Source organism: Dermacentor silvarum, chromosome 2, assembly GCF_013339745.2.
Source record: "Dermacentor silvarum isolate Dsil-2018 chromosome 2, BIME_Dsil_1.4, whole genome shotgun sequence".
Classification (NCBI taxonomy): domain Eukaryota; kingdom Metazoa; phylum Arthropoda; class Arachnida; order Ixodida; family Ixodidae; genus Dermacentor; species Dermacentor silvarum.
Genome location: NC_051155.1, coordinates 95,860,338 through 95,883,891, shown reverse-complemented (window position 1 = coordinate 95,883,891; position 23,554 = coordinate 95,860,338).

The following is a 23,554-nucleotide window of genomic DNA, read 5'->3' as shown; positions in this document are numbered from 1 at the left end:
ACCGGATGACAACGCAGTCACCGTACTGAGGGAGTCTGTGCATATGATCGAGGATGGTTGTTTCTTCTGTAGGATGTGCCTGACGGCCAGGAGGATGCCACAGCATTCTGCAGTAAATATGCTTGTATGTTCGTTCATGGTTTTTGATTCGGATAATTGAGGGCCACATGCGGCACATGCGACAGCTGAGGACTTAGAGGCGGCAGTGTTATACTTGGCGCACCTGTATTTTGCCTGCAAGTACATAAAGTACTGATTTATTGCGAGCGGATGCCCATGTTTGCCGACCCCAAGAAATGACAGCATATATTTCTCGCGGCGCAATGGTGTCTTTATGGGAGACCAACTGGAGATTGGAGACGGGTGTGTGCAGGATTTTAATGTGTGACGCGACTCTAACGGGATATGGTGGCGCTGCTGATGGTCGCCTCAAGAACAACTGGGTTTTGGTTGTGCCCCGCAAAAGTTCACCAGATGGATGCTCCGCATGTGGAAGCACCTTAGTGGCATACACTATGCTTGTGCACTGCCTTCGTCGTTCCAGTGTTCATCTGTTCGCCTCAACATAGAGACTGGCTATTGAGCTAGTTCTGAAAGCACCAGTGGCCAGATGGAGCCCAAGGTGGTACGCTGGCTCAAGCATCTTTAACGCATACTTTGACGCTGATTAGTACACTACCGAGCTATGTTGAATACGTGACAGGACTACGCTATTCAGAAGGTTCAGTAGACATTCATGGTCTGTACCCCATCCCATGACTGATGGGAAATGATCTTTAGTGAGTTCAATGAGTTGAAGCACTTCAATCGCAACTGCTTTATATGTGCAACAAATGTAAGCTTTTCATCAAACGCAACACCTAGGACTTCGTGATTTTTATTGCGATAGCAATTATATGGGCACTCAAAAGCAGATTTCTGCCGTCGGCGTCGCCGTCGCCGTGAGGTTCCGTATGACGTCAATGGAGATGAAATCGTGACCGCGCGCTGCCGAACGCTGTATGTGCGAGTGAAAAGGCGCGAAGGACGCGCTCTTTCACGGGGAGTGAACGCACGGCGGAGAACAAACGCGCGTTCTGCGCCGTGCTTCCTTAAGGGCTGCAGAAGTAGGCGTCTCTTTCCTCCTTTACAATCACCATACATGTAGAGCAAACGCGCCTTCTTCCGATGCGCGAGAGGCCGTGGGGGAGGGGGGGAAGGGGGAGGGAAGGGAGGCGACGTTTAGCTGCGGCACCAAGTGCCTATTTATATCAGAGGCTCCGGCAACAGTCACCAACGCCGCACGCATTTTGAGCGAACGCGGGCAAAACGCCGACGGCGTCGACAACAGTTCTGCGCGTTGCCGGTGCTGCTGCATGTCCAAGTTTATACAGCTGATAAAGCTAATATCATTACTCCGTATAGCTCTCTACAAATTTGCTATCGCAATTGATGCTTCACCTTTCAGGTGAAACTGCGACTTTTTTTTTAAAGGCTGCGATCTGCCCGTTTAGTCTGATGTTGGGGTCTGGCCTAATGCCACGCTGTTTAGTAAAAGGTAACGAGACCGTTTTCCCACAGTTAAATTTAGAATCATTTTCATCTGCCCAGCTTGAGAGTTTATTTACCTCCCACTGAATTTGCCGTTCAGAGATTGCCAAGTTGCAGGATTTGAAATTGATCTCGACATCGTCTACGTAAACAGAGTAAGAGATAGTTTTGGGCCAAACACTGCTTAGTGAGTTCATTTTAACTATGAAAAGCGTGCAGCTGAGAGCGCCACCTTGGGGGACGCCATTGTCCTGTATAAACCGATTCGATAGAACATTTCCAACACGAACCACGAAGGTGCGTTCGGAGAGGTAGCTTTCTATAGTATTGAGCATGTTTCTCGAGACTCCAAGAGAATGCAAATCACGGAGAATGCCATAATGCCTGGTGGTGTCACAGGCTTTTTCCAGGTAAAAGAATACGGAAAGACAGTGTTCGTGGATAAAGGCATTCCTGACATAACACTCAAATTCTACAAGTTGGTCAGTTGTCGACCGACCAGACCTGAATCCAGCTTGACGTTGGTCAAGAAGGCCGGTATATTCAAGGATATACACGAAGCGGCAATTTAGCATTTTTTCAAAGACCTTGCACAAACAACTAGTCAAGGCCTGTAGCTAGCTGCAATCAAGGCCCGGAGCTAGCTGCAAGTGCGGCTCTCTTTCCTTGTTTTAGAATGGGTATGATAACGGACTCTTCCCAGGCTTTGGGTGGGCGCCCAGATGCCCACATCTTGTTAAACAGAAAGAGGATCGTTACAAGGGTGTGTTCTTGTATGTGCTTCAGCAGGTCATATGTAATCCTGTCTGGGCCTACTTCTGTGTTGCCACATCTCCCCAGAGCCGCCTTCAGTTCCTTCATAGTGAAAGGTCTATTATACCCTCCTCTGGATGGCCTTTTATCACGGATAGGTTCCGCTCCCACGCTAGCTTGTGTTGCATGAATGAGTCTGTATATTGTGCTGAGCTGAAAATATATTCAAAATGTTGGCCTATTGCATCTGCTTGGTGTTCTAGTGTATCACCAGCAGTGCTGACTTGAGGCACTCGGTGAGCAGTGCGCCATTGAAGTGCTCTAAGTCTGTTGTACACTTTATGTGTACCTGTGTAGGAGTTTACATATGAGAGGAATGACTGCCAGCTGTCCCGTTTTGATGCACGTCGGATACGCCTGCCATTTGCTTTAGGACGCTTGAAGTCTATTCAATTGTAAATTGTAGGATACCGGCGGAATTTTGACCATGCTTTGGTTTCGTTCTCACGGGCATTCCTGCACTCTGCATTCCACCATGGCCTTCGTTTGTTTTGTGTTTTATTTGATGTCTGTGGAATTGATTTCTGTGCGGCCTCTATAATATGCAGTGTGACCATGGATTGAGATTCTTCTATACCTAGGTCTACAATTGATGAACGGGGCAGTATTGAGAGTTCTCGGAACTTCTTCCAATCAGCAGCCTGTTCTTTAAATTTTCTATGATTATTTACACCCAAATTTATGTTTCCTGCGTGTTTTAAGAAAACAGAAAAGTGGTCGCTACCTTACATATTATCAATAACAGCCCACTCAGTGGTTGCCAAGAGCAACGAAGAGCCAATAGCAAGCACTATTGCTGTGTATTGGTTGTGTGCTATATTAAAGTATGTTGGCTCCTTTTTATTAAATATACAGGAACCGGAGGACAATAGAAATTTTTGATTAGCGCACCTCGGGGAGAAGACGACGCTCGATCCAGTGCGGACTAGCGAGCATCGGCTCCTGCTTCTGTAAATGTTTTCGGTCAGAAAAACGTCTCATCTTTAGCGTATTTTTGTATCATTCAACGCAGTTCGTCTAGCGGACCACGCCGACACCAAGTTCTTGCCGGTGGGTGGTCATTTCGCCATTCTTCGGGACTTTTTACCCGACCCCGCCACACGGTTAGGCCTACTTTCCCGGATAAGGCGCGTCGAGGCCTAGCTCTCGCACGCCGCCGTGCCCAAGAATGTCCATGCAAGTGACGGTCGAGGGGGAGGACATCACCCCCGAGGAGTGCCTGAAGTCCTGATGGACCACGGCTATTTCCAAGCGCAAGTTGCAACGGCAGCCCGGCGTCAGTGACCGGGCGAGTTCGACACAGCGTGGCAGCGGCCGTGGCGGGTCCCGCACCCCCGATGCCGGCGGCGTCAAGAAACGCCTCGCCGCGGCCTCGTGACTCCCCCGCTTGCCGAAAGTGCACTTTAGGATCATCATCCGCCCCAGAGGCGGGCTGAACGTCAGGACGATCAGCGAGATCAAGGTGACACAGGCCTTGGCCAAGGCGGCTCAACTCGCCCCGGCCGAAACGGAGGGGGACAGCGTCTGCCCCAACGTGGTCCAAAACATCTATGTCCTGAGTACGCTGACGGAGAAGAACGCCCGCACTTACGCGAGCGTGCAAGTTCTACTCGTTGGGTCTGTCCGATACGAAGTGAACTCGTACGTGGCAGCGCCGGATAACACGTGCAAGGGGATCGTGCGGGGCGTCGACCTCGACTTCGACCACAACCAGCTGCGCGACATGATTGTCCAGCCAAGGAACCCAAAGGCCCTCGAAGTGAAACGCATCAAGGACACCACCACGATCGTCGTTCTTTTCGACGGACTCAAAGTGCCGAACTACGTCATGTGCGGCGCCAGAATGCTTTGCTGTACGCTTTACAGACGCCAGACAGACGTTTGCTACGCCTGCGGAAGGCTGGGTCACCGCGCCAACGTGTACCCGGCCCCGGTGAAAACGATTTGCAGGGCATGCGGACTCGCGTCCCCCGCGGAAGACCACGAATGCTCGCCCAATTGCATCCTCTGCGGGGGGCCTCATCTCACGGCGGGCAAGGCCTGCAAACAACGCTTCCAAGTGCCCTACGTCGTCCGTCGCAGAAGGAGGCAGCGAAAGCGCGCCGAGAAAACACCTGTGCGGCAGGTGACGACCAGCTGCCAAGCATGTGATCCGAGCCTGCCCAGGGCGTCCTCGAAGGGGCGCTCGGTCACGCCAGCCGGCCGACGCAGGCGGTCCAGAGGGCGCTCCAGCTCCAGGAGGCGCCGCGCCGACTGACTTTCAAGTGATAACTCGAAAGTCACGATCCAGGAGACTGCCTGGGCCGATCGAGTTAAACAGAAGCCTCCAAAGGTAACGAAGGGTTCGCCGCCAGAGCAGAACAATCCTAGAGTCGCGCACTTAGAGCAGGAGAACGCGCAGCTCAGAGCCGCGTTGCAGCAGCTCAGGGCCGAGTTCGAGTCATTTCGAAAGTCGGGTTCGTCTGTGCCGCCCGCGCAGGCCCCTATGGAGCTTCCCGCGGAAACGCAGGAGCCGGCGCGGTCCGCCAAGAAGCGGGCCCTCGCGGACCCCGTTGAGGGAGAAGGAGACCTCGAGGAATTCAAAAGCGAGATTAGGAACTCCATGAAGGGGGTAGGGAGTCGGTGCACAGCCTCCAAGGCTCAGTCATGACCTTAGTAGAAGCGGTGGCTGCTCTCACGAGCAGGGTCAACACCCTCGAAACTAGGGTTGCTCTGGGAGAGTAAACCCCCGGTTAGTCGGGTGTGGTCTGAAATGGTCTACCTTCAGAAAAGGAGGATTTTAGACGCGGTTCTCCCTACGAAAGGACAAGCAAAAGCTCCAAACATGGCGGGTCAGGATAACGGATACCTACAGCAAAACTGATAGTTGGGCGAGTTGGTACGAATTCATAGCGAAATATTTTTTGCGCGCACAATCGAAGCGCACAATGTGCGTGTCGATTGTGCGCGCAAAAAAGATTTCACTATGAACGGATACCTAATCTGGCAGTGGAACTGGGCCGGGTTCCTGCCGAAAAAGGCAATCCTGCAGCAGTTCGTTCGTTCACGTAAGCGTAAGCCACATGTCATTTTATTACAGGAAACTCTTAGGGAGACAGTTTCGCTGCAGGGTTACAGGTCTCACTCCGTCTTTGGCGCATGCAGGAGGGGCATTTGCTTCCTCGTGTCCAAGCGATGTTCTTTTGTCGTAGACTCCATGCGCAAGGATCATAGCAAGGTCGAGCATTCGCTAATCGAAATCATTCCCAACGCGTGACTAAAATCCAATATCTTTATTCTTAAAGATACAGTTTCCCCAGGGACCAAAGACACCGCTTTGCGTCCCTCATGGCGAAGGCCGCGGTGCTGGCGGCGGGCTCCCCGCTGGTGGTCGCGGGCGACTTCAACGCCCCGCACCGCGAGTGGGGCTACCCATCGTCGTCGGTGAAGGGGAGCGACCTCTGGCAAACAGCTGCCGATCACGCACTCGTACTCTTCAGGGACCCGGCCTTCCCCACCAGAACGGGCACTTCGATCACCAGGGACTGCACGCCTGACCTCACCTTCGTCAAGGGGGTGGGAGCGGCCTCGTGGAGTAACCTGTACTAGAATTTGGGTAGCGATCACTTCATCCTGGCTACCTCCTTCGAGGTGTCCAGCAGGCCCCCCGCGAATTTAGGGTCACGGATTAGGACCTCTTTCGGAAAATTATGGAGGGAAAGATGGCGGATCCCACAGACTTTAAAGAATGGTTGTTGCAATTGAAAAGGGACGTCGAGTCCGCCACCAAGACTGTCCGCACGGACCTCAAAGTGGACACCATGGACAGCCGTCTCGCTCACCTTCTCGAGGCCAAGGCTGCTCCCCTGGTCAGGTGGAAGGGGCAACGGCTCAATCGTAGACTCCGTAAGAGGATAGTACAACTAAATCAAACCATTGAGGAGCACTGTCACACGCTCGCTATGCAACATTGGGACGAGCTAATTCGGTCGATGGGCAAATGCGCACGGGAGGCAAGTGGAACCTCTTGAAGCAGCTCCTAGACGAATCGGCCTCCAAGTCCAACCAGAGACTAGCTATGGACAGGATTTTGCACGAAGCCAAACCGGAAGGCACCACCGTGCAGGACATTATCCAGTCGATGGCCGACAGATACCTACCCACAGGCCCCCCGGGGTCTCCAGCGGGGTCTCCAGCGGGAGGACCTGGACGCTCATTTCTCTAAAAACGAGGTCAGGGAAGCGCTTTTTACCCTGAACGGCCGATCGGCCCCGGGGCCAGACGGAATTTCGAACAGGCTTCTTCGCAATCTGGACGAAAATGCCATTTTCACGTTAACGGACGAGATCAATCGCGTGTGGGACTTCGGTGACGTCCCAGATGATTGGAAGCTCGCGTCGGTAGTTCTCATTCCAAAACCAGGTCGCACTCCCGGACTAAACAACCTGCGAGTAATCTCGCTCACTTCATGCGTGGAAAAGGTCGCGGAACACGTCATTCACAACCGGATATCTAGGTACATTGAGGAACGAGAACCCTTGCCCTACAACATGGTGGGCTTTCGTCCGTCCCTGTCATCTGAGGACGTCATGAAACTCATTAAACACCAGATTATCGATAGGGACACCAGAGACGTCAGGGGTATCCTAGCGCTGGATCTTGAAAAGGCCTTCGATAAAATTTCCCCTAGGCACATCCTCGATTCCGTTACGGACATGGACCTTGGATCCAAGTTTCACGGATTCGTCAGTTCGCTCCTTCGGGGCAGAGGTAAAGTCTGATCCCTTCGAGCTAGGGGCAAGGGGCACTCCTCAGGGGTCGGTCATCTCGCCACTTCTCTTCAACGTCGCCATGTGCCTCCGCACGGCTGTCCGAGGTGGACGGCGTTGATCACGCTCTTTACGCCGACGACATCATGGTGTGGTGCGATGGCAGCAGTGAAGGCAGAGTCGAGGAATCCCCACTGGCGGCCATGAGCTGCACGGAGGAGCTCTTGGCGGGCACGGGGCTTCGGCTCTCCCCGTCCAAGTCCGAACTCCTTTTGTATCTGCCGACCAGGAGGGGGGGGGCGCATCCCTAAGGGTCAGGTGCCTCTCGAAAAGATCGACATCTCCATTCGCACGGCCATCGGGCAGGTCATGCCCAAGGTGGAGGTCATCCGCGTACTCGGTATGCTCATCGATGCAAATGGTTGTAACGAACAGACGATCGCCCGTATCGCCACCAAAACGGACAACATGGTCAGGCCCATCACTAGGGTCTCCAACAGTCGCGAAGGGCTGGGGGAGGACAACATCCTCAGGTTGTACCACGCCTTCGTAATGAGCCACATCACGTACGAGGCCGCCGCGCATCGCTGACAGGGATACGAGAGGGCAAAGCTCGAAGCGCTGATGCGCAAGAGCATCAAAAAGGTGCTGGGCATCCCCATGGCCGTCAGCACGGAGAAGCTCATGCAGCTGGGAGTCCACAACACTCAAGACGAGGTTGTCGAGGCACAGAAGACGGCCCAGGTCGTCAGGCTCTCTTTATCGCCTGCGAGGAGGCGGATCGTGGAGGCGCTGGGCTGTAATCCCACTGCCTTCAGGGAGAGGCAGTGCGCGCTCGACGCGGAGACGCGGGAGGCCGGCACGGTCTCGCCGTTCCCGCACAACGTGCACCCGCAACACAATGTAGGCAGACGCAGGGCCCGGGCGGCCGCACTTCTCAGATCCGTCGCTGGCGATCCGCGATCGGTAGCGTTCATCGACGCCGCCTAATACGGTTCATCCGACCGATTCGTGGTGGCCGTGGTAGATCACAGGGGAAGCCTCCTCAACGCCGCGTCGGTGCGGGGCTCGTCTCCGGCACTGGCGGAGCAGGTCGTGGTGGCTCTCGCCCTCCGGGACGGGAGCAAGCTGCAGATCTACACGGATTCCCGGGCGGCGGTCAGGGCCTTCGCCACGAGTTCGGTCTCGAGGGAAGCGGCCTCCCTGCTTTGCGGCAGGAGCGTCTTCCCCCACGTAATCACTTGGTTCCCGGCCCACATGGGGCCTCAGGTCTTCCCCGTCGTTCCCAACGCCAACGAGCTGGCCCACGCCCGCGCGCGCGAGCTCACCCACCGCGCCGAGGAAACGCCGCTCGAGGGCGTGGACGCGGGGCTCCACAAGGACTCGCTCCACACGTTTAACGAGATTTCAAAGCACTATCATCTCGGCAGGAGTGTCTATCCCCCGCCCTACGCCAAGCTCTCCAGGCCTCAGTCTTCCACCCTTCGCATGCTGCAGACGGGGTCCTATCCCAGCCTCGCCAGGGTCAGCAGGTACGCGGACTCGTTCGAGCCCGATTGTCCGGATTGCGGCGATCCCTTACGGCGATCCCCCGACCACGATAATTTCACCACGGAAGAAGAGTGGGTGGAGGCGCTCAAGAGCTCCGACCTCGCCGATCAGCTACGAGCTGTCCAGAGGGCCCGCGACGCGGCGGTCAGGCACGGCCTGCGCTTACCGACGTGAGAGCGGCCCGCGGTGGCTCCTCCCCCGTAGGCGGTTCTCGGAGTCGCTTCTCAGGACCTACAATAAAGTTCATTACCTGCCTGCCTGCCTGCCTGCCTGCCTGCCTGCCTGCCTGCGCACCTCGGGAATCAAGTCTTGTACGTGCCCATTAGTCGGTGGTGCGCATTGAAATCTCCAACCAACAGGAATGAATCCGGGAGCTGGTCATTAAGTTTTTCAAATTATTCGACGGAGAGGTGATGGTCCGGAGAAATATATAGGAAACATACGGTTATTATTCTCCCAAAAGTTAGGACCCGTATTTCCACTGCCTCTAAATCGGTAATCAGAGTGATACTCCGGCAGGGAATTGTTTTCTGCCCGACAATAGCGACGCCACCCGATGAGTGGGCACTGACTTGCCTGTCTTTCCGGTATACTGCATAATCTTTTAGAAAGTTTGTGCATGTTGGGTTTAAGTGTGTTTCCTGTAGACAAAGTATGTTTGGTTGGTATTGTCACGGGGCTTGAGAGAGAATTGGCGACGCGACGTTTATTGAGGGTAGCAGGCTCCTGTAAAACACGGCGCTGGGAGCTGGCTATCGAGGGGGCGGAGTAGCACGCGCACTTATTTTTTCTTGTGCGTGCCTTGCCTCTTAGCACAGACCCACTACTTCTGGTGGCATTACCCCTGTTCCTCGGAAAGAACATGGGCTCGATGCTGAAGAAGCGGTGTAAGAAAAGGAGGGAAAAACATGGCCAAGTTAGATGCTCGTCCAAAGGACACAATGACAGCTACAGCAAAACAAAAGCACAGCAGCGGTGAAGCGCGACGGGCACCATCTCAAGAAACAGAGAGGTAACCGCATTAGTTGCAAATAGCAGCGTAAATACAAAAATGAATAACAAAGTAATAATCCCGAACGCGCAACATATGGTGTCATGCGCACAACGTGAACTATGTTAGCGCGAGGTTGTTGTCAAGGCCCTGTTGGCACCGCACCGTCCGGAACAGCTTGGTAGTTCACGTCACTTTGTATGGACCAAAATAGCGGCTAAGCAACTTTTCACAAAGGCCACGGCAGTGAACAGGGGTCCACACCCACACTTGGTCTCCGGGATTGTGGCACACGTGTCTGTGATGGACGTTATAACGCCGTGCATCTGCGTGCTGCTGCTGACCGATGTGCAGCCGCGCGAGCTGGCGGGTATCCTCAGCGCGCGGCGTCTTGACACGGAAGCATAGCGTCCAGCATCGTCTGAACTTCGCGGCTGTAAAGGAGGCGAAATGGTGTGAACCGCGTCGTCTCTTGTACGGCGGTATTATACGCGAAGGTCACGTAAGGCAAGATGCGGTCCCATGTTTTGTGCTGGACGTCGATGTACATAGAGATCATGTCTGTGATGGTCTTGTTTAATCGCTCCGTAAGTCCGTTGGACTGCGGATGGTAAGCAGTCGTCTTTCGATGCCTGGTGTTGCTCAAGTGAAAAATTCCGTCCCTGAGATGTGCTGTGAACGCCGTCCCTCTGTCTGTGATGACAGTGGACGGGGCACCATGACGCAATACTATGTGACACATAAAGAACTGCGCTACCTCAGAAAGCGTGGCTCATGGGAGCGCCTCTGTCTCGGCATAGCGGGTTAAATAGTCAGTTGCGACAATCACCCACTTGTTGCCGTCGGCTGAAGGAGGGAAAGGTCCAAGAATGTCCTAGCCGACTTGGTCGAATGGCTGATGAAGTGGTTCAATGGGTTGCAATAACCCGGCGGGCTTCATGGGCGGTGACTTTTGTCGTTGACATTCACGGCAGCCTTTAACGTACTGAGTGACACTTGCCGAAAGCCCGGGCCAGTAATATCTCGCGCACTCTCGGAAGCGTTCGTGAGGAGCCTAAGTGGCCAGATGTGGGCTCGTCTAAAGTCCCTAGATATTTTTTGCTTTCTTTAAAACATACCAGAAAATCTAGGGACTTTAGGCTCGTCATGGCAAGCGAAAAGAATATCGGCCCGCAAGTCTTGAGGAACTACCAGGAAGTAGGCTCGGTCGTTTGAACGGGTATTTTTCTTGTAAAGCACGTTGTCTCGTAGACAGAAGGACGTCAATACGCGACGTAGATGGCGTGTTGTGGTTGTTGGGCGTAAAACCCCTCTATATAAGAAGTACTGCCATTCTTAGATCTTGCCGCCACCGTCCTCACCCCGGCGTTTCCTCGTCGCCGGCTCCTGTCGCCCCAGCCTGCTCCGCTCCCCTATTGGCCAATCCGTGCCACGTGCAAACACGCGTTGCGCTTTTGTATATTTTTTTTTCTTTCCAGCGCGCTCCGACCGCCATTCTCGGGCCTGTGCGACGAAAGTGCTGTACGTACAAACGCATCAAACGTGTTAGGGACAACAACTTCGTTGTGATGGCATGCTGCTGCGCCTTCAGTTGCCACAACCGAGAAGGCGAGAGCAAAAGGCTTTTTAGATGCGAAGCAGCTCGGGGCCATGTCACTCCCTCCCTCACTCCCTCCGCCGTGCGGCGTCCACACCCCTACTGCGCATGTACGCCAAGCTACGGCTTCCAGAAGCCGGAACCGGAAGCCGGCTTCCGCTTAGGGGCTCCACCTAGTACCTCCTAGTATTAGGGGCTCCACCTAGTACTGTGAGGGGAGGAGGCCAATAGGGCCCTAACCCAATCACCTCACTGCAACCAGTTCAATAAATGTTTTTCACCACAACCACCACCTGGTTGAACGCATCATGACTGCAAGGTACAGGGCGAGTGCCTGGCTTTTCGCTCGAGTCATTGGATCTTTTAGCCTAGACTTTCTAAAAACCGATGGAGAGTGTACAAATGCCCATTTTGACACTGTGGTTGTTGCGCATCTCAGCAGAAAGCAGCTTTCAGCATAGATCTGAACCAGCTACTAAAGCCAGACCTCATATTTGTGTGGGAGTAATTGGGGACATAGAGACTTACCGGAATCATAATCAGTTAAAAGGCGACCCAGGATTTACGTCTTCTTGCAATTGATTCGATGCGGTGGAGGAGTACTTGGGGACTTGGTGCTACTTCGGTGTAGAGGCGTTTGGTTTCTGCTATATATTCCAGGCTTCAAATTCTTTTAGGAAAACACAATTGAACCACTGGTAGTTTTTTTTTGCTTGCATTGCAATGTGTGCGGGTTTCGCAGCAAGCATTGTGGTATAGCTGAGCCAAAGCCTAAAGTAGTGACCATGGACCTCATGAGTTTGACGAGAGCTAGCTTGTTGCGGTTGTGTGAAGAGCTCGACGTAGAGATAGAGGATGAAAAAAATCAGAAGCCGAAATTAGAGCCATTTTAGAAAGCAACAGTGATCAGGAATACTTTGAACACTTCGGCAGCCTAATTCTAGAAGAACAGGAACAGGAAGCAATTGAGCATGAGCAGGAGTTGAAAAGACAGGACTGGATTAGGCAACAAGGCAACAATACGAAGTGATAGAAGCTCCCAATCAAGAGATTGAAAGATTGGAACAGAGTTTTGAAGTGGAGGAACAGAAATGTCAGGCACCCGTAGAAGTAGCGCACGCACGGTTGTACCGATGGTAGAACCGTGCGTGCTATTTGCTGTGATAACAGCAAGTAGCATATACTGTTATAACAGCAAGGTTTGGGCATTTCCTTTCGCCGCGACGAACGCGTCAATACCGAGCGACGACCGTGGGAAGGCGCTTGTAAGACGCACCACGCAGAGCACCGACGGGGATAATGTTTCAGACGGATCACGTGCGGAGATCGCCTAAAGGCTAAATGGGTTAAACAAACGCTACAAGGGACCGACTACCCCGAAAACACTGCGACGGCTTTGGCCGACCTTGGCTGCGCGCGCGCGCGGTTGGGTGGGTGTTTTAACGGTAAATTTCAGCTTCTGCCGGCGGCCGCTTGGAGGCAAGGTGCAACAGGAAAAAAAGATGTTTCTCGACCTTGGCCGCGCGCGCGCGCCAGGGTGGGTGTTTTAACGTCAAATTTCAGCTTCTGCCGGCGGCAGCTTGGAGGCAAGGTGCAACAGGAAATAATAAAAAAAAGATGTTTCTCGTTCTTTTTATTGCGATAGCAATTATATGGACACTTCCACCGGATTTCTGCCGTCGTCGTCGCCGTCGCCGTGAGGTTCCGTATAGATAAAATCTTCGCCGCGCGCCGTATGCCCGAGCGGAAGCGTGCGGGGACGCACGCTGTCACGGAGAGCGAACGCACTCAATCTTCCACGCGCAAGCAAGGAAGCGGGAAGCGAGCGCCGGAAGGAGCGGGAGGGGGGGGGGGGGCGCATTTCTACACTGCCAACAACCGCGCTCGTCGCTCGCTCGCAGCGTCTCTTATCTCCACACGGCTCTGACCTTTATGCGCCGTGCATTCGCCGCTCAGTTTCCGTTGCAGCGATAGACCTCACGTACCTTCGCCCGTTGCTGCGACGTATATGCGCTTGCTGCCAGCGTCTTGACAGTCGTTGTCTGCAGTCATTCAGTGTGATCTATTCATGTTTGTTTGTGCGCGCTCACACCACAGTTAGTAATAGTCGGGCCACATTTTCCAACGCACGCTACACATGCAATGCTGCCCGGATCGGCAGTGCAGCGCTACAGGTGTGTCCCTTCGCACGCTTCTCATCAACACCACCGTTTCACACGCGCCTTCTCGTGGTCATCGAGTCTCTCTTCATGTCGGTCTACTTACGCCGCAGCACACCTGCTTACTTAATCAGCTCATGTTTACTACAATTCATATTGTTACCAAAGCCGCTCACCTTACTTCGTATGACATTGCTGTGTTGCTATCGCATTCATTGCTTCGCCCTTAGGGCGAAACTGTGACATTATTTTTTTCAAAGCAGCTTGTTGTATTCGTCATTGTCACGAGTTTAGCTTTTGTTCCGATGCAAAAAACCACCCACCAACATTTGTTTCCGTATCCCGTTAACATGTATTACAGAAGAAATACTAAGGGCTAAGGCTTCTTTTAGTGCAATGAACTTTTGCCTTGACTGTCTTTACGTGGTTTCAGAATATTTCCTCGTGTTAATTTCCGCGCACAATATTTTCAGGCACCCGTTTTATAAAACTCAAGAAGGCAGCTGCAAAGACAAAACGATGTCAAGGAGCCAACTCAGCACGACTCGACATGGTGCAAAGGAGATCACTCCAAAGCATCAAATTGCGTTGCCATTCAATTTGAACGACAAAACTAAAATGTGGGCATACTGGGTGTACCACGTAACTAAGTGGCACGAAAACTTTCAAAATACAGTGTGTCACACCAAGATGAAAGTTCTGACATGCCTTGACATGCAGTTACCTTCACTTAATAATTTTTGCAACATCTCTGATGGGCAAGTCAAGACAAAGTATGCTCTCTGGAGACATACACATAGGAGCAAGTGTCATTTAAAAGTTAGAAATATGTTTTGAAAAACAGCTGATTAGTTTTGCGAGCAGTGGCTACTTTAGTCTGGCCTCGCAACAGATTTATCCACGAGACAAAAAAGAGTGGTGCAATGAGATTCCAGATTCGCTTAGTGAAATTATACTTACAATGAGCAGGGTGCCTGTGTTGGCTATAAGAAGCAAAAGCTCTCGCTGAGTTTGCTGCTAACATAATTTAAGACCCCTTAAATATAAGGGAGAAAATACAAACTACTGTCATTCTGAATTTTAAGTGATGGCATGAAGCACATTTTCATGTCTTCACTTTTATCTATCTTTTTAGAATATGGTTTCCCTCCTAGGGTTCAAGCAAGCGGGGGCATTAGGGCAGAGCACTTTAGGTTTGAGGCATTGTTTACGTACGTGCTCACGGGACCAGTTCATTAATACCGCTCGCACTTCCGGAAGCAGGAGCCAGGCCTTTTATGGTTGCGTACACCGTGTTGCACACCTTACGCCTTAATTAGAAACCACATAATCACTTTCAATTGAAAGTTTTATTTGACACATGTAAAATTGGTGTATCTCCTTCTATGACGCACTCGACCGTGTGCGCTTGGCGGCTTTTTGACAAGGGTATTTGAGATTTTGATGAGGGTGACGAAATCTATTTGCCAGCCAAGTTTCCATTGAACACATCCCTGCTTCCACTTGCAAAGAACTGTGAGAGCATCAGCGTGGAACACTTGTTGAGCAATTGGTGTATCTGAACATATAACCGAGGAAAAAGAAAAACCCCTTAGATTGATGGCTTCTGCAGGCAAAAGTATTACGAGGCAAAATAATATTAGAGCTTTTTGTACATTGTAAATTTCTGTACGTAAGACTGAGTGCACAGTCAGGTGAGAAATAACGCAAGGGGTGTTTTCAATACGCTAGATAGCAGTGGCGCCTATGTTTTCATCCAATTCTTTGCCAAGTATTATGCCCTCCAAATAGCATGGCTGTCAACATCAGTCATGTACTCGTGTCTTGTTAAGCTTACAATTCCATTATCCCGCCAAAAACACACTTGTTGAGCATTTTAGAAATCTTTAATGACCCCTGGAAGAACTTATTATGCCATTACAGAGTAGCTCTACGCCCACTGAACACTTCCTGTGTTCCCTTGAAGCTGTGCAAGGCTCACAGCTTGTGCTGTTAGTATCCCACGAAAGAGGAGTAAATGAGCTGACGCAATAAACTGGAATGCCTGCTTTATGCTCCTAAAAAATTAAGTAGAGGTGTCTAATACACAAGTTGAAAGTCGGTGCTGTGTGTGACACCTTCCCCATCGTGACCTTAATTAATTATAGTTGAAATAGTCCATAGATACATGTTATTAACATACGTAAAATCTCAGTGACTATGGACTGAAGCTCCAATTTCTCTGTATCTGAATAATTAAATGTACTAGTGTGACAAAGTAAAATTAGTTAATGTCTGCATAAAAGGCAGCATGGTTTTGAATCGGATGCATGGTGCCATTTGCATCATCAAAATTTTTTACATTTACATCAACAAAACTTTTCTCGCCGCCACCAGGCGCTGCTACTATACCTCAAACTCCAGCGCAAGACGCCCATAGTCTCGAGCTCTACAACTCCTCCCCCCCCCCCCCTTTCGAACATTCGGCAGTCATAAGTTCAAACGGTCCGGCGGAACAACGCGTCGGCCACTACGTGTGCGCGCAACACCATCGCGACCACCAACACCATCATCACTGTCAACAGCATCATCGCCATCAACACCAACACTATCACCAGCCTGTACCGAGTCACTCGTCGTTAAAGTAGTACTTGGAGGACCTTGAGTTGGGTGGGCTACTTGTGGCTGTTGCTCGGTTTGCTCTGATGAAGATTGGGCAGGTGGTGATGCTGAAACAAAAGGGACAAGGTGACACCTGTTGCGCTGCAAGATACCGCCTTGTCCTGTTTCTACTATGTAGCTCCTGGGCGTCTGTGCTGGGCTTAACACAGTTCCTTTTGCGTTTTCTGGCCGCAACCAGGCTTGCTGTACTACTGGAAGTTGCATTTGATGCCTGGCCCGATGACGCTGATTGTAGCTCCTTTCCTGCTTTCTTTGGTAGGAGGTGTTTCTCAAGGCTACTGTTGCTTACGGTGGCACATTTCGGTGGCACATTTCGGTGTAGCAACTCTTCCTTCCTGGGGACTTTGGTCCTTAGCCGACGACCCATCAAGAGCTGTGCCGGGCTAAAACAATTGACGCCTGGGGTATCCCTGTAGCATAAGAGAGCCATGTGGGGGTCCTCTGCCTTGGTGACGAAGTCTTTGACCCTCCTGACCATTCTCTCCACTTCCCCATTCGACTGGGCGTTGTGGGGACTGCTTGCCGTATGGACGAAGCCATACCAGGAAGTGAAGTCGGCAAAATCTCGTGACGAGAATGGCGGGCCATTGTCAGACCGAATCTCCTCGGGTATCCCGTGGCGGGTGAATATATGCTCTTTAGCACATCGACGACAGCTTGCGTGGTTGTGCTCCTCAAGGTTATTACTTCTGGGTATCTCGAGTAGTAATCAACCACCAGGAGGAAAGTTTGTGCACTGAAGTGAAATAGGTCCATGCCGAGAAGTTACCATGGACGATCCGGGAGAGGTGTCGGTATAAGTGGCTCAGCGAAGTTACCTCGAGTGACAGCGCATTTCTCACAGTTGGCGACCAGAGGGGTAATGTCATTCAACATCCCAGGCCACCATACTGAACCTCGCACAAGGGCTTTTCTTCGGTTAACGCCTTGATGTCCCTCGTGTAGCAGTGCCAAGACTGTAGACCGAAGTGACGATCAAATCACCAAACAGAGAACTTTGAGCAGTACGGCGTCGCAAACAGAAAGTTCATCAATCACCGAGGAATACTTGGAGATGTGCTACGGCAGCTTGTTTTTCCGAGACCACCCCCGCTGACGGTAGGAGATTAATGTAGTGCATTCGCCATCCGAACTTTGTGCTCGACGCACCTCCAGCACATTTAGCGGCAGAACATCAAATGTGGCATCCACTGTTTCTGCAACATAGAGCTCCATTACATCAAGGGGTGTGCAGGCCACAGTTTCTGTGGTAAGGAGCTGCACAGTACCCACGAGGGATTCATTCGGGTTATTGATGCGTGAGAGAGTATCAGCTGTAGCTAAGAGCTTACCAGGCACATGAATTACCTTGAATTGGTAAGGCATTATTTTGATCCGCCGCCTTTGTATTCTTGGAGGCAACATGTCGAGCTACATCTTACCAAAAAGAGAGACGAGGGGTAGGTGATCTGTCTCAATGTCGAGTGGGATGCCACGTACGAATTCGTCAAACCTCCAGAGAGCCGATGTTATAGTCAAAGCTTTCTTTTCAGATTGGCTATATCTGTGCTCCGTCTTCGTCATTGCTCTCGAGGCAAAAGTGACAGGACGGCGCTCGCCAGATGGCTGCGTCTGCAGCAGGACTGCCCCAAGTCCAAACGAGCTATCATCAGCTGAGACAGTGGTGGCATACGACGGGTTGTACTTGGCCATACACCTATCGGATGTCACTATCTCCCTCACCTTGACAAATGCGGTCTTGTTTATGTTCCCAAGTCCAACTTGAACACTTGTTGAGGAGGGCTCTGATTGGAGCGGTTCTGCCAGAGATGTGTGGCAAGAACCTAGCCAGATGATTGACCATCCCAAGAAGACGCCTGAGACCTGCAACGGCTTTTGGAGCTTCCATGGTCTTTATGGCTGCAACCTTGCCTGGGTCCGGTCTGATGCCTTGTGCGGACACAATTATTCCAAGGAATGGTACTTCCGGCACACCGAATAAACATTTGTTCTTGTTCAGTGTGAACCCAGCCTCGACAAGACGGAACAGAACCTGGTTCAGTCGGACATCATGTTCCTCTCAAAGGCGTCCGAAGACCAGTATATCGTCAATCATATTTTCTACCCCTTCCTTCAACAATTCTGGCCATCTGCTTTTGAAAATACTCAGGCGCTGAGGTAATGCCATATAGAAGGCGGCAGAAGCAGTATCAGCCGAATGGGGTTATAAAGTCGTGAGCTCCTGCGAATCCGCAGTCAGTTTCACTTGGTGCAAACTTGCTGTTGCGTCCCGCTTGGAGAACATCATCATTAGAAAACATTTATTTGGTCTTGTTTGTCGCCGTCCCGTGACACCCATTACAACATCGAAATATTAATCAATTTCATGAAAGATCATAGTGCTTCTTGTACTAATTTTATAAGTACAGTTTACTTCAGTGCCCCCGGTATATAATGGGCAACATTATTTATATTCGGCCACGATTTCGAATTATGCAACCAGTTAGTCCATCTCTCATTTTCGCTTGCAACGGAGCAGTTTATAGAGTGCGGCATTTAATGCTGCACTCTATAAACGAAGTTGTATTCGTCAGCACCTGCCTTTCTGTTCATGGGTTTGAATGTCCGAGATATAGATTGTTTGTCCAACCTCAGATTTGTAGTAGTTTCAATTTCCTTTAGGGTCCCTGCTTCTTCTTTCTGCGGTTTTATTTGTCAAAACTATTTCTGATTATGAGGAACGCCGTTTTTAAGCGTCCCTGCATACATATTTACATGTTCTGCTTCTTTTGATTTCAACCGGGCTGATGACCACTCAAAAGAAAAACGTCGACGATGCTTTGCCTTCATCGATTGGGCTAGCAAATTAGTAGAGAGCTATATGAAGCAAGGATAGTAGTTTATTGGGTCGTATAAAGTTGTAAACATTCGCTTACTAACTAAATAGACAAGCACGGTGTCACGCGCGCGCAGCTAGACATGAACACATCTCGCTCGATGACCACGGAAACTCGGTGTTTTTCAAAACGCCGGACTGAGAAAGCGCGCCAGCAGCAGCGGGCAAATTGACCTTCGCGCTGTCTCTTGTCTCGCTTCAACGCGAAGTAAACGTCGAAAGCACAGCGCTTACGAAGCTACCGGTACTCGGCGCATGCACTTTGTCCCCATCGCAGATCGCTGTGAAGATGAGGCCCGCGCGTGGGTGCGCACTTGCAGATCGCGTTCGAGATACGGCGGCAACGCTGTGAGAATCAGCCGAATGAGCAGAATGCCCCCCCCCCCTCTCCCTCTTCGTTGCCTCGCCCCCGTGCGTCGCGCGCGAAAGAAGACCGCGCGCTTGCGGCCTGCCTTCCTCCCTGGCGTGCGCTACATTGAGCAGCGATTTCCGGCTCACCCTCGCAAGTTTTCACTCGTACACACGAGTGAGTACGGCGCGCGGCGACGATTTTATCGCTGTTGGACTTTATACTGAACCTCACGGTGACGCCGACGGCAGACATGCGCTTGGAGTGTCCATATATCTGCTATCGCAATAATAATGATGTCTAATGTAATTTATTTACTGCGATAGCAAATATATGGATACTCCAAGCGCATTTCTGCCCTCTCCGTGGTCGTGGACGTCGCTCTGAGGTTCCGTATAAAGTCCAAGCACGGTAACATTGCCACCGCGTGCCGCTGTATACACGCTGTATGTGGGAGTGAAAGCTTGCGAGGGTTAGCCGACGATCGCGGCTCAATCTCACGCGCTTGAGGGAGAAAGCGCGCTTGTGTTACGCGCGAGGCACGGGGGGTGGGTGGAGGCGAGTAAAGGGGCGTTCTACCCCGGCGGCGGCTGCTTACGGGGCGGCGGCGCTGGCGCCGTATCTTGAAAGCGATCTGCAACGCGGAAAAAGTAAAAGGTACGCGCCCACGCCGGCCTCTTCTTGCAATTTTCGATGTGGACAAAGTGCAACTAGTTCCGGTAGCTTCTTATGCGCTGTGCTTTCGACGTTTATTTTGCGGTGAAGCGAGACGAGAGACGGAACGAAGGTCAATTCGCTCTCTGCTGCTGTGCACTCCCTCACTCCAGCGTGTTGATAGCGTGTTTCCGCGGTCATCGAGCGAGATGTGTTCATGTGTGATGTGTTCATGTGTGAGATGTGAATTTAGTTCGTAAGCGAATGTTTACATGTTTATTTGGCCGATAAACCTACTATGCTTAGTTCGCATATTTGTCTGCTAATTTGCTATCGCAAGCGATGCTTCGCCTTTCGGGCGAGACTGCGATATATTTTTTCAACGATTTGAACAGCTTAGCGTGTCAGGCGGTGTTATTATTTTAGATTCTTTTTTTTTCCAAATCTTGTCTTTAACTTGACTTGAAATTCGGTTGTTCTGGAAACTAAGAAGTCAAATACAAAAGGTCCTTGGAATACTTGAGAATTACTGCGTTTGTCCCGTCAAATTTTCGGATTGACACAATTAAGGTGTACTGGTGACGTCTACGCTACATCCAGTTTGTAATTGTTTATGAGGAACTTCGTGGCGAAAGAAAGAAAATAAGAGATTTTGATTACAATGTTACCTTGCATAACTTCTTATGCAGTTGCCATATAAAATTTTGGAACATATAGTTTTTTTAATGTAAGTGCTATTAAGAATTTTGTTAGCGCCGTACCTAGCAATGTAGAAATGCTAATCTGCGCAGCAATTAAATGGCTCTTTGAATCCGCCTTCACAGTAGATAGTCACGCAATTCCTCATAACAGCAGTGATTCGTATCCTTCTATTGAAGCAACCCTCGTTTTTCACCAAGTTTCTCCTTAGCCGAAAAAAAAAAAAAGATGCGACCGATTCAACGGTTCACCACCCTCTCCGATCGCTCTTTCCTACCCTCCCCCGTTGGCTAGAATTCGCGCCAGCTTTACGTTCGTGGGGGAGAGTAACCTCTGGGTGGCGCCTCACGACGGAAGTCTGAGTAAGTAATCCGAACTGACGCGTGAAGCGTCTACCGCATCCCCTCCAAAACGGCAGCGGCGCGCGCGCAGTGGCTCAGACGCACGCGTGACGCAAGCAGCCGTACCTAGGGAGCCAACATGCAACGGCGTTGCATGTAGGCTCCCTAGCCATACCTTCTGGCTAGCGTCAGATCGCGGCAACACACTGAACTAAGGCGGACAAGCGGTTCCCATTGCGAACCGAGCCTCGGATTGCACTGGCATTGAAAAAATAGAGGAGGCGCTGGGCCCAGCGGAGTATGCTTGCGTTCTCCAACTTTCTTCTTGCCAAATATTGTAATGGTTGGTGGTCTGCCTGTACTGTGAACCGTCTGCCGTATAAGTACAAGGAAAACTTGCGGATTGTCCGCACAAGAGCTAAACATTCCCGCTCAATAGCGACATATCTTGTTTCCAGCTGGAGAAGTCTTTTACTGGCATACGAGATAGGGTGCAGAATGCCTTCATGTTCTTGCATCAGTACAGTTCCCAGTGCAATATCTGATGCGTCTGTGCGAAGGATAAACTCCTTTGAAGAATCAGGTGCTTTGAGTGTTGGATGCTGTGATCGCGCAATCTTGAGTTTCTCAAACGCTTTCTCACGTTCTGGCGTCCAGTGGACATTGTTTGACGCTTGGTTTCGGGTAAGTTCTGATAACGGCTCGGCTATTAGAGTGTCATTTTGTCTTGTGACAACACCAAAGGGCCTTTTCAATGTAGCAGCAAGCTGTTGTGGCTTGTTGGTAGAAGAATGAGTGCCTTTTATTCCACCTTTAGCTGTCGGCGTGAAGCGCACAAATCATAGTGCTTCTTTTAGTACTACTGCGCCTGCTGGTGTTTCTCATGAGGAGGCCTTGTTGTCGCCTCCAGCTTTTGTCTCAACTGTAGAATATATTCGGAAGTCGTCTTCACTTCACCGTCGAGGTTATCATCCGTCTACAGTTCCTTCATCACACTGAGAGGGCCACGTACATGACGCTCGTAGAGTAAATTGAAGGGCGAGAAGCCCAGGCTAGCCTGTGGCCCCTCACGATAAGCAAAAACAGAGGAGCCAAGTAACTCTCCCCGGATTTAGGCTTTTCCTAGCACATCTTCCTTAACATCTGCTTGACGGTGCCATTGAAACGTTTGACCAATCCATTACTCATTGGGTGGTATGAACTTATGTAGTCGTTCGCATTCATCTGATTGACAGTAAGTCATTGACCTCTCTCAATAAACCATGTGTGAATCAATCAATCAGTCAAAGTTTATTTCACCAGAAAATTCTGGATGGTCTTCAGGGCTAAAAGCTGCTCTAGGCAGCTTGACTGAGTCCCTGAAGACCCTCACATCGGCAGTATACGACGTTCACAGCACATATATGCATAGCGGGTCGTAATTATAACATATGTGAGTAATGGTGTAACAAAGCTTACGTAAGGATTACTTCAGGTTAACATACAGAGTTACAGTAGGATTCGCATGAAATGCATAAACATAATCGTATAGACTTTTCACTTAAAAAATTAAATAAAAGTAAACAAAAATATAATTCTGGTAATTTAACAGGTTTGGTACCTAATTTAACCAAAACGAAATGCGATAAGTACAGGATAGGCTAAAAACCACGCAAACAAGCCACATGAACGCCATCCCAAAGAATACTATGCAACAGGTCTTTACAACATTGATGCGAAGAACTGATATAGCTGCCGGTGTGTAGCAGCAGTTTGTTCAGGAAATTAATTTAGAATGGATGGTAAATTGAAGTGCAGTGCCTGTGAGTTGTAGGTGGTCCAGTAACGAGGAACAGACCGTGTTAAAGTACGTTGCGTACGCCTATTATTGCCATTAGGTGTGGTCAATGACGAACCTCGATCACAGAGTATTTCACGTGGAAATCAACCCGTCAAGAAATCTGTAATAACCCCTCCACAATGGATGCTGAATCACTTTTATCTAGAGCTACTGCGTCTGGATACCTCGCAGCGAAGTCAACCACTGTGAGGATATAGCGCTTGCCAGTAAAGAATGGAGGTGACAAGGGGCCGATTATGTCGACGGCAACCCTTTCGAAGGGGGTATCAATAATAGGCATTTTGCCCAACCCAACTTTTCATACCCTGTCCTTTGGCACGGTTCGCTGGCATATGCCGCCGGAACTCACAAATCTATTGACATCTGCTTGCATTCGAGGCTAATAGAATGCTTATAGAATCCAATCAGTAGTTCGTTTTGTGCCTTGGTGTCCAGCTAGTGCACTTTCATGTCCAGTCTCTAATATTTGGTGTGACGTAATGCCGAGGGAACTTCTACTTGTTCGAATTCCCTACGAGTTGACAGTTTATATCGCCTATATAAAACTTCCTTCGAGAGGTAAAATTTCCATTTTCTCTCTTTCCGGCTGAATTCTCGCCCTATCGTCGGAAAGCAGGTTTGCAGACTGGCATCCTCCCTGTGTGCCTTGTTGAGGTCTTCCTTAGTCGTGCCACTCATCTCAAGGATAGTCCTCGGCATATTCGTGCCCTTCGGGCCTTTAGCAAAGGCGAGAACGTCCTCCTCCT